The sequence below is a fragment of the Macrotis lagotis genome, chromosome X (genome assembly GCF_037893015.1).
Source record: "Macrotis lagotis isolate mMagLag1 chromosome X, bilby.v1.9.chrom.fasta, whole genome shotgun sequence".
In the NCBI taxonomy this organism is placed as follows: Eukaryota; Metazoa; Chordata; class Mammalia; order Peramelemorphia; family Peramelidae; genus Macrotis; species Macrotis lagotis.
Window position 1 is genome coordinate 313,746,357 of NC_133666.1, and position 13,705 is coordinate 313,760,061.

Sequence of the window (13,705 nt, forward strand, 5' to 3'; positions counted from 1 at the left end):
ACAGCTCAGAACAACTTTTAGATTTTTTTCCACACAACTCTTTTTTTTATCAGGTCTTTGTTTCACCATCTGCAACTAGCAGAGTTCATTTGGTTGAATAAATGTCCAAGATTCCTCTCAGTTCTAAGGTTCATATCACTCTGATTCTTCATGATTATATATCACTGCTGTTAAGATTGAGCCTATTTATCCCCTTGGGGAAAAACACTTTTTCATTGTTTTTCTTTTTGGTGAAATCTCTTTGTCCCAAGTGACTTTTGTAAATCTGGTTTTTGATGCCCTCTTTGCCTCCCTGCTATTTTTATTTCTTCTTAAGACTTCAATTTTTTCAGTGAAACTATCTCAGGAATGCCATGCATGCCTTAGAACCAGAGTTCAGATAGAAGGTGAATGTACTCATGATTCCTATAGGATGAGAAATGACCATAATTGTTTTTTGTGAGGAGCTCCAATTTTTGTATAAAGATGGAGCTTTTTAAGACTTCTTTTTGGGAACTGTTGATTATGGAAAGACTAAAAAGGTGAAGTCTTCAGTCCAGAAGGTGAAGACTGAGGTTGAACTCTATAAAAGTCATTATGGAGTGATTAAATGAACACATATTTGTTCATTAAATCCTGGGATATCATGACTGGGAGTCCTCCTTTCAGACTCTAATGGAAGAAGTCATGATCCAAAAGGGGAGAATACATTGTTGAGTGGCAGAGCAGCTAATAATTTTAAAGAGAAGGTGGGTTGTACCTTAACTTTGAGGTGGATGTAAGGGATGGGGATTGTCTTTCTTAGTGGAGATGGCACTGGATTAGGATTCCAAAAAATCTAGATTTGAACCCTAGCTTTCCTTGTTGCAACCTTGGGGCAATCACTTTAAATTTCAGGGGTTCATAATGAAGAGAATGGAAAGAGAAGAAGTGTTATTAATCTGTGTGTGTGTGTGTGTGTGTGTGTGTGTGTGTGTGTGTGTGTGTGTGTGAGGGAGAGAGAGAGAGAGAGAGAGAGATCACCTTAGGCAGTCTGATGAAGCCTATGGATCTTTTAGAATAATGCTTTTAAATTAATAAAATAAAACAAATAGGAATCCCAAGGAAATCAGTCACACCAAAATACACTGATCAACATATGAAAAAAAAGTTTACAGACTCCCTAGACTTAAGAATGTGATATTTTGAGAATATCCAGACTTCCTGAGTCTTGTTCACTAGGAAGACTGATGCCAGCAACAGGCCTTGTTGGAAGAATCTAACTATGTCATGTCCTCTGTGCTGGGGAGGAAGAGTTAAAAATTCTCACTAGAGAAACCCCAAAATGTTTGGTTACATGTTTTTTGACTCACTGATGTTATCTAGGAACAGCTGGTAAGGCAGTTTGCCTCAGAAATCTCTAGCCACTGACTCTAGCAGGTCTCAATTATAAATAGATGCAGATTCCTGTTAGACTCATTCAGCATTGGGTAGGGCTTCAAAGAAAGAGTACTTTGTCTAAGAGCACTGTACCCTGACTGGGAGCTCAAGGCATAGTCTTTCCTAATTGTCAATTATCTTTGTAATCCAAATGAACATTTTTATTTTAATTTTGAGCTGCCCCCACATAGTGTCTTTAAGGATGAGGTGAGTTAAAGGAGAAAAGGAGATGGTAGAGAAGGGTAGAAAAGAAGAGTCTTCTTACCCAGTCTTCTTGCTCTTATTAGATCTCAATTTTTTTTGTCCTTGGAGAATGATCAGAGTGTACAATGCTGAAGGGATAGGCTAAAGGCTTCTTAAAGGTTCAATGGAGGTAGAAAAGGTTACTTATTTATAGAATTTAACCCTCTCCTCTGGAGTTGGTATTGGGCAGGCATCATGAGTGGGAACTGGGGGAAGATGGGGGAAATAGAACTTTTTTATCTAACAAAGGACCATTTATCCTATGCAAGGCAGCAAGCATTGTAAGAACATGTTAATTACTGCAGAGAGTTAGTTATTACTAGCAGAGCAAAATATTACACTCCTGAATATATATGCATATATATGCAAATAGATAATATATCTTCATGGGTATTACACATGAGCATACATATGTATTTGTGTTGCTGTTTTTCTAGCCCTTGCTAAGGGAGCCAAGCCTGTCTCTGATCAGCAGCTTGCAGACCCTTCACATAGAGGAAGCAGAGGAAACAAAGAACAATTTTCTTCAGTTCATTTACAGAAGGGTTGGGATTGCAATTGACTCTACTGCTGTAGAAAGTAAGGTCTGAGATAATTCAATTCAAAATTTTAGAAGGAAAACTTGTTGAATTTTCACAGTCCAAAGTAGATAAGAAAGGAAAAGAGGTTGGATGACCCCCTTCCAGGAATGCAGCAAACAACTTGAAAGAATGCTGAGACACCTCACCTTCATTTCCCTGACATTGATTCTACATGGGCTCCAGAGAATAAAACTTGAGAAATTTCTTCTACAGGGGGCTCTTTTTTCTTCTCTTTTTCTTCCTCTCCCCTTGATGACCCTTCCCTGCCTCCTCCATTCCCTCTTGCCTGACATGCTTTAAAATCTAGAAGCCCCACTTGCTAATTAGTGCAGTTATGATTTGCAACCTGTCCAATGGTGCCAGGAAGTGAGCTGCAACCTTTTCAAGTGCAGTAGAAACCATCTCACTGCAGTCAAAACAGAGAGATGTGTTTCAGCTAATTTGGGGGTGGGGGGCAGCAAGGTTTTGTATATTCAAAGTTCATTGATGACAGGTCACATCCAACAGGGACAGGCATTCTGTCAAAATACACTGGTGAATCAAAAACTTTTTAGTCTATTCAAAAGGAAGAGTTTGTTTCTGTGAAACAATCTGCTAAATGTCCATATCCAAGGAAGCCTATTTTTAATCAGATACAATTCCTTGATTTCTAGTTTTTTCCTAGTTCTAGTCATGAGGGTTAGTCACACACACACACACACAGAAATACACACAAACACATACATACACACACATGCACACATAGTCAAAGATACACACACACACACACACACACACACACACACACACACAGATACAACCTGAGACGGGAAAATGAAGGGTGATTGTCTACCTAAAGAGACTTGATCCACCATTGATTTTTTTTTTTATCAATTGGTGGGTTTTGATTTAAATAGGAAAAAATGGGAGTTCTAATTCCCAGACTGGTGACAGAATAGTGAGGCAAATTAATGGTTTTCTTTGATATGACTTCATGATCAGCACTTCATCTTTAACATACACAAAATATGTCTATGCAAGGACACAGATACCCTCCTCTTTTGTGATACCTATTCACTAGGCTGTTTTCACTGTGGTGTTGGTAATTTGTTTTGACCAGGTCAGTCAATCATCAAACTTTTATTAAGAGCTTTTATGCTTCCTTGTGTAACTTCCTTCTTTTATTTAATGAGGAAGATGATACCTTTTGGGGAATCTCTCTCTCTCTCTCTCTCTCTCTCTCTCTCTCTCTCTCTCTCTCTCTCTCCCTCCCTCCCTCCTCTCTCAAGATGGAAATGCAAATGAAGTGTGCCTGAAGATAACTGAGCTTAGATTTGAATTCTCAAAGACCTATGCACCCATTTCACATGGAATCTTTGACCTTAAAGTCACTGTGGTCTGTGAGACTGTCAGTGAGATCCTCACCTGTATTGCAAATAATTCATTATAACAATTAATTATGTTCATCATTGCAGAAATTAGTTATGGAGCCTTATTTAGAAATGTAATATAATGTAAAATTTTGATCAATTTGTAAAAATTTACATATGTCATTTATCAATCTATAGGCATTGAAGCTTAGTGAATAGAACCCCAAACTTGAAGTCAAAAGACTTTGGTTTGAGTTCTGATGAATTCATATGGTTTGTAGTTTTATCATGTAGTCTAGCTTTTATTTTGTTAATGAAACTTAAGACAGGCAAAGGCAACCAGGATGTGAAGGAATTTGAATCCATGTCATATAAGTATAAGCTGAAGGAATTTGGGATATTTACCCTGGAAAAGAAAAGATTCAGGGGATATGATAGCTGTCTTCATGTATTTTAAGGGCTGTCACGTGGAAAAGGGATTAGTCTTGTTCTGCTTGGCCCAAGGGGCTAAACCACACGCAGTGGGTGGATAGTACAAAGTAGCAAATTCATGTTTTATGTCAGAAAAAATTTTCTTACAGTTTGAGTTGTCCAGAAGTGTAATGTATTGCCTTGGGAGGTGGCAGATTCCTCTTCATTGGAGGTCTTTGAATAAAACCCAGAAGATGACTGCTCTAGAGTTCGGATAAATGGTTGATAGGTCTCTTTTAAATTTGAAATTCTGGGATTCTATGTAAAACATGACAAAGAAAAAAAGAAACCAATTTTAAAAAGTGAAAATCATATGCTTTTGTCTGTATTAAGATTCCACAGTTTTTTTTTCTCTGAATGTGGATGATTTTTTTCATCACAAGACTTGTATGATTGTCTTTGTACATTGAACTGCTGAGAGGAGCTAAGTCTCATGGTCGGTCATCACAGAGTGTTTCTGTTAATGTGTATAATGATCTCCAGGTTCTGCTCAAATTCACTGAGCATTAGTTCATATAAGTTTTTCCAGGTTTTTTTGAAATCCACCGGCTCATGATTTCTTATAGAACAGTAATATGCCATCACATTCATATACTACAAATTTATTCAGCTGTTCCCCAATTGATGGGTATATTCTAAATTCCCAAATTTTTTGGAAGGCATACATACTTTTTATTTATCTATTTAGAATTTTACAAATTTTCCCCTAATCTTGCTTCCCTCCCCCAACCCACCCCCACAAAAGGCAGTCTGTACATTGTTTCCCTGGTATACATTGATCTAAGTTGAATGTGATGAGAGAGAAATCATATCCTTAAGGAAAAAAATAAAGTATAAGAGATAGAACAAATTACATAATAATGTTTTTTTGTTCCAATTCCACAATTCTTTCTTTGGATACAGATGGTTTTCTCCATCACAGATACCTGAAAATTGTGCCTGATTGTTGCACTGATGGAAAGAGCAAGTCCATTAAGGTTGATCATCACCCCCATGTTGCTGTTAGGAGGTGCAATGTTCTTCTGGTTCTGCTCATCTCTCTCAGCATCAGTTCATGCAAATCCCTCCAGGCTTCTCTGAATTCCCATCCCTCCTTGTTTTTAATAGAACAATAGTGTTCCATAATGTACATATACCACAACTTGTTCAGCCATTCCACAATTGATGGACATTCACTTAATTTCCAATTCTTTGCCACCACAAACAAGGCTGCTATGAATATTTTTGTACAAGTGAGTTTTTACCCTTTTTCCTAATCTCTTTAGGGTATAGATCAGTGGTGGTATTGCTGGATCAAAGGGTATGCACATTTTTGTTGCCCTTTGGGTGTAATTCCAAATTGCTCTCCAGCAATGATTTCACAGCTCAACCAACAATGTATTAGTGTCCCAGATTTCCCACATCCCTTCCAACATTGATCATTGTCCTTTCTGGTCATATTGGCCAGTCTGAGAGGTGTGAGGTAGTACCTCAGATGTTTTAACTTTCATTTCTCTAATCAATAATGATTTAGAGCAATTTTTCATATGACTATGGATTGCTTTTATTTCCTCAGTTGTAAATTGCCTTTGCATATCCTTTGACCATTTGTTAATTGGGGAATGAATTGTTCTTTTAAAAATTTGATTCACTTCTCTGTATATTTTAGAAATGAGTCCTTTGTCAGAAATACTAGTTGTAAAAATTGTTTCCCAATTTTACTGCATCTTTTTTGATCTTGGTTACAGTGGTTTTTGTCTAGGCAAAAGCTTTTTACTTTAATGTAATCAAAATTGCCTAGTTTGTTTTTAATGATGTTCCTCATCTTTTCCTTGATCATAAACTGCTTCCTTTTCCATAGATCCACCAGATAAACTATTCCTTGATCTCCGAGTTTGCTTATAATATTTTTGGTTTTTTATGTCAAAATCCTGTATTCATTGTGATCTCATCTTGGTGGAGGGTGTGAGGTGTTGGTCTAATCCAAGCTTCTACCATACTAACTTCTAATTTTCCCAAAAGATTTTATTGAAGCAAGAGTTTTTATCCCAATAGCTGGACTCTTTGAGTTTATCAAACAACAGATAACTATAATCATTTTCTGCTATTTCACTGAGTCTATTCCACTGATACACCACACTTAGCCAGTACAAGACAGTTTTGATGAGTGATGCTTTATAATATAACTTTATATCTGGTAGGGCTAAGCCACTGTATTTTGCACATTTCTAATATGATATTGAATAGTATTGGTAATAACGGGCATCCTTGTTTCACCCCTGATCTTATTGGGAATGCTTTTCCCCTCTCCCCATTGAATATGATTCTTGTTGATGGTTTCAGATAGATGCTGCTTATTATTCTAAGGAACAGTCCATTTATACCTACACTCTATTGTTTTTAGTAGGAATGGGTGCTGTATTTTGTCAAAAGTTTTTTCAGTATGTATTGATATGGTCATATAATTTCTGATAGCTTTGTTGTTGATATAATTAATTATACTAACAGCTTTCCTAATATTGAAGCAACTCTGCATTCTTGGGATAAATCCTACTTGGGTCATAATGTATTATCCTAGTGACAAATTGTTGTAATCATTTTGCTAAGATTTTATTTAAGATTTTTACATCTATATTCATCAGGGAGATAGCTCTATGATTTTCTTTCTCTGTTTTAACTCTTCCTGGTTTAGATACCACCATATTGGTGTCATAGAAAGAGTTAGGAAGAGTTCCATCTTCACCTATTTTTCCAAAGATTACATAGAATTAGAACAATTGCTTCTTAAATGTCTAGAATTCACCATCTGGCCCTGGAGATTTTTTCCTCAGGGAGTTCAATAATGACTTGTTGTATTTCTTTTTTCGGTGATAGGGTTATTTAGGTATTTAATTCCCTGTCCATTTTACCTGGGTAACTTATATTTTTTGTAAATATTCATTCATTTCACTGAGATTATCAAATTTATTAGTGTAGAGTTGGGTAAAATAATTTGGAATTTTTATTTAATTTCCTCCTCATTGGTGGTGAGTTCACCATTTTCATTTATGATACTAGCAATTTGATTTTCTTCTTTCTTTCTTTTTAATCAAATTGACCAGAGGTTTATCAATTTTATTTTTTCCATAAAATCAACTATTTATTTTATTTATTAGTTCAATGGTTTTCTTGCTTTTGATTTTTATTAATTTCAGCTTTAATTTTTAGAATTTCTAATTTAGTATTTAATTGGGCAGTTTTAATTTAATCTTTCTCTAATTTTTTTAGTTGCATGTTTAGTTCATTGATTTCCTCTTTCTCTAATTTATTCATGTAAGCATTTAAAGACATAATATATCCCCTGACAGCTACCTTGGCTGTGTCTCATAAGTTTTGGTATGCTGTTTCATTATTGCCATTATCTAGGATGAAATAATTAATTCTTTCCATAATTTGTTGTTTGATGTACTCATTCTTTAAATGAGTTTATTTAGTTTCCAATTAATTTTGGATCTATATCTCCCTGGCCCAATAGTGCATACAGTTTTTATTGTATCCTGATCTGAGAAAGATGTACTCACTATTCCTGCCATTCTGCAATTGAATGTTAGGCTTTTATGTCCTAGTATATGATCAATTTTTGTGTAAGTGCCATGTACTGCAGAAAAATGTATATTCCTTTCTATCCCCATTCAATTTCCTCTATAGATCTGTCATGTCTAGGTTTTCTAACAATCTATTAATCTTTTTAACTATCTTCTTGTTTATTTTATGGGTTGTTTTATCTAAATCTGAGAGTAGGAGGTTGAGGTCTCCCACTAGTAGAGTTTTGTTGTCTATGTCTTCCTGTAACTCCTTCAACTTCTTCTCTAAGAATTTGGATGCTATACCATTTGGTGCATACATATTTATTATTGAAATTACTTTATTGTCTATGGTACCTTTTAGGAGGATATAGTTTTCTTCATTATCTCTTTTAATGGTATCTATTTTTGCAGATGCTTTGTCTGAGATAAAGATTGCTTCCCCTGCTTTTTCCACTTCAGTTGAAGCAAAATATATTTTGCTCCAACCTTTCACCTTTACTCTATATGTGTCTCCCTGCATCAAATGAGTTTCTTGTAAGCAGCATATTGTAGGATTTTGGTCTTTAATTCACTCTGCTATTTGCTTATGTTTTATGGGAGAGTTCATCTCATCCCCATTCAAAGTTTTAATTGCTAACTCTTCATTGCCCTCCATGCTATCTTCCCTCTGTTTATATTTTCCCATTTTTCACTTTATCCATATTACCCAGTATTTTATTTCCTGAATATCACTACTTTCAGCATGTTTGTCCTCCTATATTCAACCCCCTCCCTTTTCTTTCTTCTTTCCCTTTGCCCCTTCTTCCTTCCCTTCCTTCTGTTAGTTCCTCTTTTTTCTCCCCTCCCCCTTTGCCCTTTAATACTTGAAAGCTAAGATAATTTTCTTAGCTTAACTGAGTGTATGTTATTTTTAAGCCAAATCTGATAAGAGTAGTAATTATAATTTTTTTCTCTCTTCAATATTTTCAGGGAGACCAATGATTCTTAAGTTGTCTCTCCTACTTATATTCTCCAGGTCAGTAGTTTTTGCAATGTCATATTTTCCATTTTCTTCTATTTTTTTTGATTTTTTGGTTTTGTTTAACAGATACTTGTTGTCTTATGAAGTCATTAGTTTCCACAGACTCCATTCCTTTTTTAAAGAGAATTTTCTTTAGTTACCTTTTTCAAGTTCTTTTCCAATTGGTCAATTCTATTTTTGAAAGAGTTTTCCATTTGGCCAATTGAGGTTTTGAGAGAAGTATTTTCTTTTTGCATTTGTCCAATTGCCTTTTCCTAGTATTTGTTTTCCTGTTGCAAGGTGTTAATTTTCTCTTCCAAATTTTCCAATTGATTTTTAAACTCCTTCCTGATTCCTTCAAAGAAGTCTTTCTGGCCTAGAGACCAAATCATATTCTCCTCAGAGGTTCTAGATCTTTCTGTGTTAGGGTCTTTACCTTCTAGGTATTTATCAGGGAGGTGATCCTAGGGTAGTGTGGCTCTCACCCCTCCTGGCAGGCTCCCTGCCAGCTCACCCAAGATCCCTGAAGATAGACTTTGTGGTAGATGTTCTTCTCCTAGCTTCTTTTTCTAGATTTTTTCAATTGAATTTTTGTTAAGAGGTTTTTTCATAATATATATATACATATATATATATATACATATATATATATATATATATCTATACACACACACACACACACACACACACACACACACACACACACATATATGAGGGAAGATCAGGAGACTTTAACACATTGTGTGTCTTCTCTCTGCCATCTTGTCCGGAAGTCATGAAAGCATGCATTCTTAAGCTCAACTCAATCACTCTAAATCACCTGGAATTGTGTTTATCTTCTTTTCTCACTGCCTGTATTTTATAGGTTTCATAACATCTTGGATTTGAAAGAGACTTCAAAGATTATCTTGTTTTATTAATCCTTAAGCAGAATTCTTACTCTAACATTACCAAATAATGACTATACATCCCTGACATTTCCCAAAAGACCTCAAGTGCTAGAGATATCACTGCCTCCAGAGTTAGCCCATTCTAATTTTAGATAGTCCTAATTATGAGTGTGTGTATGTGTGTGGATATAGTTATAGATAGGTAAATGATAGATACCAAATATGTATACATGTTCTCTTTATATAACCATATGTACATATTCTCTATAACTTTTCTTTTTTATACTCTCACATACATACACATATATATTATATACATTTAAATATATATTTATAAATATATGTATACATAGAGATATATGTGACCAAGTGAAAAAAATATGTTGAGTTTTCCATATGTCTGTACTTCAAATTTGAAGACAATTATGTTATACTTTCAATCTATTTAATCTTCAGGATATACCCAATTCTTTATTTTATATGATTTCTTGACTCCTCATAAGTAAGTTTGTCATCATCTAGAAATAGCCGTATTTATCAGTGTCTTTGATAAAGTATTGGCTTCAGAAATGAACACAATGCTTCAAAAGTGATCTTTGTAAGACAAAATACCAGGGGTCTATAACTTCCTTCTTGACATTAATTTCTATTAATACAGGTTATAGTTTATGATAATTATTATTAACTACCAGCCATGCTATGATGTTATCTCACATAAAGCTTATAGTACATTAAAAAATTTCAAGACTTTTTTAAAAAAAACTGTCATTATGTCCTCCTTACAGAACTTCTAAAACAGGCCTGTGTGTATTTTCTGGATCCTGACTGCCATCTAACATATCAGCTATTCTTCTTTGGGTCATTGACAAATTTGTTATGTCATATTGATGCTTTTATTTTAGGCACGTCTAAACACTTTGGGGCACAAAATTAGAGGCTTACCTCCAAGATGCCATTATTTTAAACCCATGGATGTCCTTATTCAAACTTGACTTGCTTATTAGTCAGTTTTTTAGGTGAAGGTTTCTTTGGAAGGTGATGAAAAGGAGTTGTATCACAGTTGTTTATTCCACATGGCCCAAGTTACTGATGTATCTCTATGTCTTCAAGGGGTTCTTCTGGAAAATGGACAGTGATCTTTATATAATGACTGCCACAGGTTGAAACAATGCAAGAAAACTCCAAATGGGGTCATCAAGAGTCAGATATGACTGAAACAAATGAACAATATCAATAGAAATATACTTTGTGTTGAAGGTGCTGGCTTTCATTGGGGCAGAGAGTTTGCATGTCTAGAAATTTCCTGAACCATGAAATCACAGGTTCACTTCCCATTCCTATAGTGGAAGAAATAGATGGACATTTTCAAAAGTGAAAGAAAACTTTTCAGCAGAGCTATGCAAAAACTGGAAAGAAAGTAATGGAAATTTGCTGGAATCCTTTAAGTAGAGTCTGGATGCCCCCTGACCACATAGGTTAAAGAGGATTCTTTTCTGGGGTGATATTGGACTGATGATGATGATGATGATGATGATGATGATGATGATGATGATGGTGATGTTTGATGATAGTTTGTCCATTTTTCCCCTTGTTTTTGCAAGGTAATAGGGTTAAATGACTTGCCCATTGTCACACAGTTAGGTAATTATTAAGTGTCTGAGGTTGGATTTGAATTCAGGTCCTATTCCCACTTATCTGTCCACTGCCCTTCATTCTTGAAGAAGACCATGGCATCAGGGAAGTGATACTAGGACATACACATGAATTGAACGTGAGTGAAGCCTTGCTTTTCTCCATCCCAATCATCTGGGTTCAGTGGCCAGATCTGAATCAGGACCACTGGCATTGATCTTAGATGTGAAGCAAGCAGGGTCAAGCAATTTGTCCAAGGTCATATAGCTAGTAAGTATCTGAGTTGGATTTGAATTCAGATCCTACAGACTTTATAGCTGGCACCCTACCCACTGTGCCATCTAGCTGCTTTGGACTATGGTTCCTAGCATCCCTATTAACTTTGAATTCTGTGATTCTGTGACCTAAACCTTCAGGTCACTCCTTATCTTATATTTCCTTATAGCTCTGTAGGATGGGACTTTGTATAGCAGGCATTTGCAAAGTTCAGGAAAAAATTTTGCTATAAATACAATTATTTGACTTTACTTGTAGTCCCTATGCAACAGTCTTCTTTTGTATCAAATTGCATTGTATTTAACTACTTTGTATATATAAGCATTTATTCACTTTGTTTTTATACTTTATATTCTTATACGTACTTGTTTTTTCCTCCATTGGAATGTAACTATTTGCAAACAGGTGTTGTTTCATTCTTTATATTTGTATCTTCATCCTAGCACATAGTAGGGGGTTAATAAACACTTGGTGATTTTTGATCAAATCTGAGTCACTTTTCAGTCACATTGTTAATAATATATAGCAACTATATAACTAAGTGACCTAGTAGCTTAACAAAATAAATTGTAACTAAGTGACTTAATAGTTACATAGGTTAAAAATTTTACCTCAGCACAAATATACACCCAATCAACATTCTGGAGTTGATTACTTGTTTTCCTTCACTTCCTTTTACAGCTACACTCAAAGTTTTGAATGTCCATTCCCATGGAAACTCAGATATTTCCCATTTTAAAAATACTATCACCATCCATGAGTTATCCACTGCAGAAGTTCAGTCAAAAGATAAAATACTGCAGAGTGAGCCCAAATACTAGGGCTTAAAAAGACATCAGCACATTTACTTTAATGAAAAAAATTAGGAAAATCACATTTTGTCATAGAAAAAACCCCATTTGAATCATTGGTTTTTGGATTACTTAAAAATATCTTTACATTTGATATAATAAAAACTGAAGGAGTTCTGGGAAAGAAAAATGATTGCAAACTGGGGACTTCCACTGGACCTTTTAGGATGATAAGGATTAATGTGAATGTCTATCAGGTGAAGGGCACTTCAATTGGAAAGAATAATGTGAACAAAGACAAAAGGATACACAGGATATATTTGAGGCTGGTCAGGTAAATTGTCTTACTGATTCCATCATCAGAAATGCGGAGGTATAATCTGTGGCCCAAGGTTCCTATACACTCTGGAGCCACAGGAGCCATGTCAGATCTTCAGATTTCCTTCCAAATGGTAATATTCTCTTTAGATTGCTATTATTCTCCTCTAGAGCTTACTCAGGTAAATTACTGAAGACATCCCATAGTTATTGTACATTCTAGGTCTGTGATACAACACGCTATAGTAGAGAATAAGGAGATTTCAGGGTTAATTTTGTTTCTGAAATATTTTTAACTGTATAAATCCTGGCCAAAGACTTACCCACATTACTTCCTATGTTATAGGTGGGATTAAAAAATACATACCAAATATCTATGTTTTTTAGAATTGTAGATAACATGGTCTTAAGCTCCCAAATGAATAAATGCATATTGATAGAGTACAGCTTTTCTTTCACAACACAGAAAATGCAAGACATTTAAAAACCTCAGAAATCTGTAAACAGATACAGAAACAAAGTTTGCAAGTAACCCATCAGTCCCCATCAAAAGGGAAGTAAAGTTAATATTGCCAGTAGGACAGCACTCTGTCATTTCTCTCTTCTTCCCAGTCTGTCCAGGACTCTTAGCCCCAACTTCTAGCTTTTACTCCCCCTGGAAGACAAAGATACTTTGCAGTTTCTGGACAGACAGCTCACTTGCTTTCAGATTTGTACTGTCTTAATGACTCAATAAAAGGAGGGAATAAAGTTAAAACCTTCTGTTGTCCCATGTCATCGACTTAATCTGTTATTACTCCTATAGCTGCAAGGGGTGCCTACATGCTATTCTACTCTATCTCCATGAATCTTGCTGCTCAGTAACTCTTTTTTATCTAAAATGCTAGAAATTCAAAGTCTTAAACTTGAGACTACATTGAAAGCAACCTCAAGACAGATACTGCCCAAAGTTTCATCAATGCAATTTTAATCTCCTCTCTTCATCATATTTAATACTTAGGTCAACTATTGGCCACTGAACTATATGTTCAAGTTATATAGTTTATTTAGATGGCATTAAATCTAATTGCATATCTCGGTCTGGATAATAAGGTCCTTCTAACTGGTCTTCCTGTTTCAGTCCAATCCATTCTCCCCACAGTTGCCAAAGTGATTTTCCTTGAACATAAGTCTGATTGTGTCACTCTCATATTTATTAAACTTCATTAGAT